This window comes from Saccostrea echinata, unplaced genomic scaffold (assembly GCF_033153115.1).
Source record: "Saccostrea echinata isolate AGI-Se365-2 ecotype Australia unplaced genomic scaffold, CSIRO_AGI_Sech_v1 ptg000027l, whole genome shotgun sequence".
Taxonomy (NCBI): Eukaryota; Metazoa; Mollusca; class Bivalvia; order Ostreida; family Ostreidae; genus Saccostrea; species Saccostrea echinata.
Genome location: NW_026889776.1, coordinates 1740959 through 1747372, shown reverse-complemented (window position 1 = coordinate 1747372; position 6414 = coordinate 1740959). Strand labels below are relative to the sequence as shown.

Below are 6414 nucleotides of genomic sequence, written 5' to 3'. Positions count from 1 at the left end.
CACGTGGTGTTCGCAAAAGGGATAAAAATTAGGCCTTATAAGTACACGTACACGTTATAAACGTTATATAAGTAATGAAAGCACTTACATGAAATGTATGGAGATAACGCACAGTATTTAAGCTCAAAAGTCCATTAAACAATACAAAATTTGGAGCAGAGCAAACACGGACCTCTAAAACATCAGAGGTGGGATCAGGTGCCGTGGAGGAGTGAGCATCCCCTGCCGACAGGTCACACCCGCCTGTGCTCCTTGTCATGATCGGGTAATAACGGAAAAATCCGTTGACAATTGTTGTTAAGTGTGTAAATAATGGCCTAACATTAAGTATGAAAAAGTCAGTCAGCATATGACTTACTGATAAATTGTATTTGCTGACAAGGTCATTGTATCGACTATGGAACTTACGAAATGACGACTTTAAACGAGACTGTTGATATTCTTGTTTCATCAACTTGTTTGTCAATAACTTACCTTGTTTTAGAAATTGTTCATACGTAGAGCATGCTCTAGCGTTTGGAATCAACTGAGAGATATAAACCCCGTATGCAGGTGATGAAGGTATATTGCTGCAAAAGTAAGGGAAGTTGACGATTAAAAGGTAACAGTCATCACATTTATAATAAAGCTTGGTTGTTATGTATATGATTAATTTCAACTTGTAATCTGCACGTACAAGCAGGTTTACGTTGTTGCTTTTTACTAAAGACCTTTTGACGTAAATCTACGCCAAATTGTAGGATACAACCTTTTGTAAAACACATATCGACGTAAGTTACGGCTACGCCTATCTTTTGACTAAACACTTTTAGTAAAACTCTGCGTTAAATTGTAACATTTCGTAAAAAATATTTATTCAACATCTGTAGTGCTCCACTTAATTTTTTACCATTGATCAAAATAAGTATATTATTAACTTAAAATGTTAGGAAAATAATTCTTGCAGTGCTTTTCCTGGAAGAGAACATGACAGCCATCTCTCTCGGTGGGTTAGGTCTCCTTTCACTGATATTTACCTTTACAATTATTGTGATGTGCAGGAAATTAAAAACAGGTAAAATTAAAAAATATATATTTATATTACGAAATTAAGCAATTCATAGATGTTATTAACTATATTAATTTATCTCCAACTTTTCGAAACTTAACTTTTGATTTTATTTCAGTGGAAAACAAAAGGTAAGATTACAAAATATTCAGTTTACATTTGTAATTAAATATTAATTAGAAAAACAGCCTCATTCATTTAAATTTCTCTTATCTGGAGATTAACGTTTTTTTTTTTTTTTTTTTTTTTTTTTTTTTTTTAATACATATTTAATTTTTAGCAAAGTTTTGTAAAACTAGTTTTTTTAACGAGCAAACGAATAAATTTTCATTCTATTTTAATTCAATTCACGTGACTCGTTGCATTCTAAAATAAAGAATGTTCTCTTCTTCTACTTTATTTCAAAACTGTTTCTTTAGGCAAATAAAATTATATCAAAGAAAGTATGAAAATACTTCTATATGGATGTTTTGGGGGTAATTTCATAATGAACAGATTAACCACTTGCTAACATTTTTTCATACACAATAAGAAACTTTGACATTTAAAGGATAAATTACAGTACGTGTATTTTATTGGTATAAAACAGAATCCGCAACCACCTTTAAAATGAAAGTTTTCTTGGCTTATTTGACTCAAAATTTGTTAATTTTTAAGTTAAAGCTAAAAAATACTAGTAATAATTAATAGTAGTACAGGATACTGTGGTTCATTATAGATTGTCTAAAGTGTTTAATTCAATGACACAAATGGCATCATTTCCTCCTTCCCATTCCTTCAAATTGACACAACTCAGCAACAGTTTCTTTCCGGATCCAGTTCCTTGTCAAACTGGTACATTTACAACACGAAGCATTCAATTAAGAGGTAATTTTCTTGATTTTTTTTTCCGGTTTTGCTACTATAGATTATTGGGGTTTAAGCATTTAAGAACCCCTCGTCACGGCCGCCTGTTTTTACAAGTCATACATGCCAACAGTTGACGTCAGGCATGCATTTACTGAGGTCATTGGTAGGCTTATCGAACTCTTTTTCAACATTTTAACATTTTTAAGTAGGGACTAGTCAAAATAGTGGACATCTGTGTTCAGGGTCCACTTGCACTTTTAGGGATGCCATTACAAGGCAGTATATTGATGACCGGGTCCCTCATTTAAGCGGCCCTTGCCCATTCAGCCAAATAAAACACTAGACAGTATTTTTTTGTTATTCTATTGTTAATACAATAATTCAATTAGCAATCCCTGCTTTTAAGATGATTTCATCTTTGATAATTTCAAGACGTTATTGCATATGTTTCTGTTTAAATCCTTTAAATAGATCGGATATATGACCCTAATGGAATTGCTAAGAATATTCCGGGAAGAATGGACTCAAGGTTATACTTATTTATCATTTAAAGTCGGTTTGGAAAGACGTAAAAGCAAATTCATTATCCATTTATAGTAATATCTTCATTTATTGATTTTTCAGGGTGTATAGTTTTGGACAAAGTGTACCAGATGAATATGAAGATAATTTTTAAAATTCATGTACTGTTGATATTTGAGAGAGAGAGAGAGAGAGAGAGAGAGAGAGAGAGAGAGAGAGAGAGAGAGAGAGAGAGAGAGAATGTGATCTATATTTGCCACGGGAAAGTTCTTTTTTGTCATAAAAAGATGAATCATAACGTATAATTAATAAAGAGTTGTGAGAAATCTTGATTTAATAAACATGCTTGAAAAATAAGATACACGATGTACCTCATATACCCCCCCCCCCCCCAAAAAAAATTAGAACTTAAATTATTATGTTCACAGTCTGGAGTTCTAGAATTCATAATAGATATGAAGTTCCGACGCCATTTAAAAAATCGAGGCTCCCTAAATTAAATTGACTTACTAAGAAAAGGGGGTTTAAACATTTAGACTTATGACAAACGGGATGGCTTGAGCTTTTCCATCGTCAACTTTCCCTATTTAAGTAGTAATATTCCACAATCACCTGCATGTTTCCTGGGGTCAGTGTTTTTTTTTGCCATGTTCAAGATTCGTATCCTTTATTGTATGAATTCGATCACTGTTAGTATCTCCATCTTTTTCAGTAATACACCAAATATGAGACAGATTTTCTCGGAGCAAAAATGTTACATTTGAAGAAAAATAAAATAACGGCAAAATACTTTGCTTTCGAATACGTTTCAAGGGAGTAATGGCGGGTACCCTAGGTCAATTATAATTGAATAATGTATTTTCTTAAGAAAAAAATGTAGTTTTGTTACATGTTATGATCCATAGCATCTAACAGTTGCAACACTACATACATGTACATTAGAGACGAAATTGGTAAGTGTTATGATTTTATATTCTTGGAAGTTGCTAAAAAAGCCCGGACCCTTGGAAGTTTGTATACATGTTTCTGTTGTTAACTTAAAATTTATAAAATGTTTTCATTAAACTTGCCCCGCAAAGTATTTCAATTTTATCAACAGTCATCTGGACAGGTCACCTCAGCAAAAGCAACTGACCATGGTCAAAAATGTGCAACAGATTCTTGCAATTTTAAATCATTATAGGACATTAAGAATCAAGAAGTTGAAACAGGTATTAAAGAAATATGGCTAAACCATTCTCCTTTAACCCCTGTAATATGAGAGCAGGCTATAACCAGTTAGCTATGTTGAAAAGGGGGACCTAGTCTGGATATCAAAAGTGCATTTAGATTGTTGCCCAATAAAACTTTTATAATTTGCCCTTTCATAATTTGCCCTCTACAGTGTAAGTTTGCTTGCACGCTGAAATAGATTTGCTATAAGTAATATTAATTATAACACAAGCACTCAATTTAACGTTTAGTTGCATCGAATCAGCTATATCACACTTGATAAAAAGTCTAAATGGTTGGCATACCATGACACAAAAAGTCAAAGTATGCAAAAAGAAATTATTAGCTGCATAATCCCCAAGTATTGGAAATAATATAAAAATGATAAGTGCCACAGCATAAATTCTCACATGGAAGTGTTGCTGTGACATACAAAACACACTATTCAGAACATAAAATCGTCTGTTTTTGAAAGAAAGTATCCATGCCCGTAAGTAAATACCATATATTCTACCGATAATGTGTACAATAACCATAGATATTAGCTGATGCTAAGGAGTCGTAGGATATTTAATGAACATTTATTTGCATTTAACAATTGATTAAAAACGCCATTGAATGACGTATTTCCTTACAGACAAGTTTCCCCATGCAGTCCACGTCCGGGCAATTGGCGATGTCACTCTTGTTACGGTGTGACATGTAGAAGGAATATAAATACCCAGCTAGCACAAAAACATTTTTAAAATGTTTTAAAAACATTTTCAAAATGTTACAAAAACATTTTTAAAAATGTTTTAATCACGTGATTTTGTATGGTTTTTTAAACGTTTTTAAAACATTTTAGCACAATGTTTCAGCAAATGTTATCAGAACATTTTATTAAAATGTTACGAAAACATTTTTTTAAAATGTTTTAATCACGTGATTTTGTATGGTTTTTTAAACGTTTTTAAAACATTTTAGCAAAATGTTTCAGCAAATGTCATCAGAACATTTTCCTTAAATGTTACTAAAACATTTTTGAAAATGTTTTATTCACGTGATTTTGTATGGTTTTTAAAACGTTTTTAAAACATTTTATCCAAATGTTGCAATGACATCTCTTTTCTGAAATGTCACTTAATTTTCATTAAATGATATCAACATCATTTTGTATGATTTTAAAAGCGCTTTTCATACATTTCATCTTAATTATAACTCTCAAAGAATTAATCACAACTGAATGAATTCACTTTTTACAAATTTTAATACAAATCCTTATCTAATATGAGAAACATATTTTAGTTCCATTTCCGGTACAAGTTCTGAGTTACTGTATTCTGTTTTAACCCAACAGGTATTTTTAAAGGAAATAATTCCATTCTCTGAATTTAAAAACAACAGAATCACATAAATCCTTCCCACTAAAAAGAATAAACAGACCTAGGTCACTGTTATCATTTACGATCCCGCAAAAAGCATGTATCTACATGTACATGTGTAGGTTCCACAGAGCGGCGGATCTACTATGTAAATGGAATCGCACACATTTGATAAACTTTACACGGAGTCTGTCCTCGGAAAGAATTGAACAAGACGCTCGATCTTTTCTGTAAAGCAGAACCTGTAAACATAGAGATAATAGTATTTAAGTCATCCGTCTACATCAGATCTTTAAATAATGAAAATATACAATAACATTTATTTAAATCACAAAATCACATGAAATTTTCCCATTTGCATCAATGAAAAGAATTAGAGTTGTTGCATGTTCATAACTAAAACACAAAAATATTAATGAAGAGCAATGATATTTACGTATAAAAAAATGCTTTTATCAGCTGGAGGCGGTTCTTTCAAATGTGGCAATTCGAATGAAATTCAAGTCTGTTGATGGAACTGTCATCTAACTGCAATATGATTTCATGTTTCAATAAAAAGATATTTTGAGTTATGATCAACATAAGACAAGGAGGAATATTTATTGTTGCCTAAAGTATTCAATTCAAATACATAATAGCTTTGTTATTGCTACACATATGTATACAAAAATACAATGATGTACTGGTAACAGAAAAGTCACTTTTAAAAATAATCTTTTGAAATTTCTGATGAAATTATACTCACAAAGCAGGTTTTAATAATCCGGCGCTAATTCTTCTGGCTTATATGATGCAAAAATCTTGTTTAAAATCAGCAACAAGAAAACACGCACAGCCTGTTTACCAGAATTCAAATTTTGGCCTAGATAAGCTGCAAACCACTAAACACTCTAACGCGCTGCCCAGCAGGAGAATTGCATAACAAGGTTATCATGACACTGAAACTGACCAGTGAGGCCACTCCTAATCTGCTGCATTGGCGTATAAGAAATATGATGCAAACAGAGGAGATCGTCAAAAGTCAGGCTGTGTTAATTATTGTAATCAGTTTGCTTATTATTTTGTTTTCTTTTTTAAATTAAAGTATCTTTAGTTTATTCAGTGAACTTTGTATTGATTACATGTCTGCCAACTCAATAAGAATTTTTGAAAACAGGGATAATGTTTTCAGAACATTTTTTAAAAACAATTCTTCATTTAATCTCAATCCTCTTTGGATATTCTATATTTTTTTTTCAGAAAAATTGGGTTAGTCATGAATATTTTAAAAACACTTTGAAAATCACATTACAAAATATTGCATCAGTGCTAAATAAAATGTTTAAGTCTTTAAAAGGACAAACGTTGTAGTCAATGTTCTTAAAACATTATTACAACATACTTTAAAAATAAACAAATGCATTAATATTAACAATGATA

The 6414-nt window shown here is 31.4% G+C and overlaps 1 long non-coding RNA gene across 1 annotated transcript; it reads left to right on the top strand.

Annotated features, from left to right (window-relative positions):
• Positions 1 to 1808: 1808 nt before the first annotated feature.
• Positions 1809 to 2600, top strand: LOC133193292 (uncharacterized). Its single transcript, XR_009721893.1, has 3 exons — positions 1809 to 1915; positions 2369 to 2426; positions 2522 to 2600. It is a non-coding gene; the product is annotated as an uncharacterized LOC133193292 (long non-coding RNA).
• Positions 2601 to 6414: the final 3814 nt, after the last annotated feature.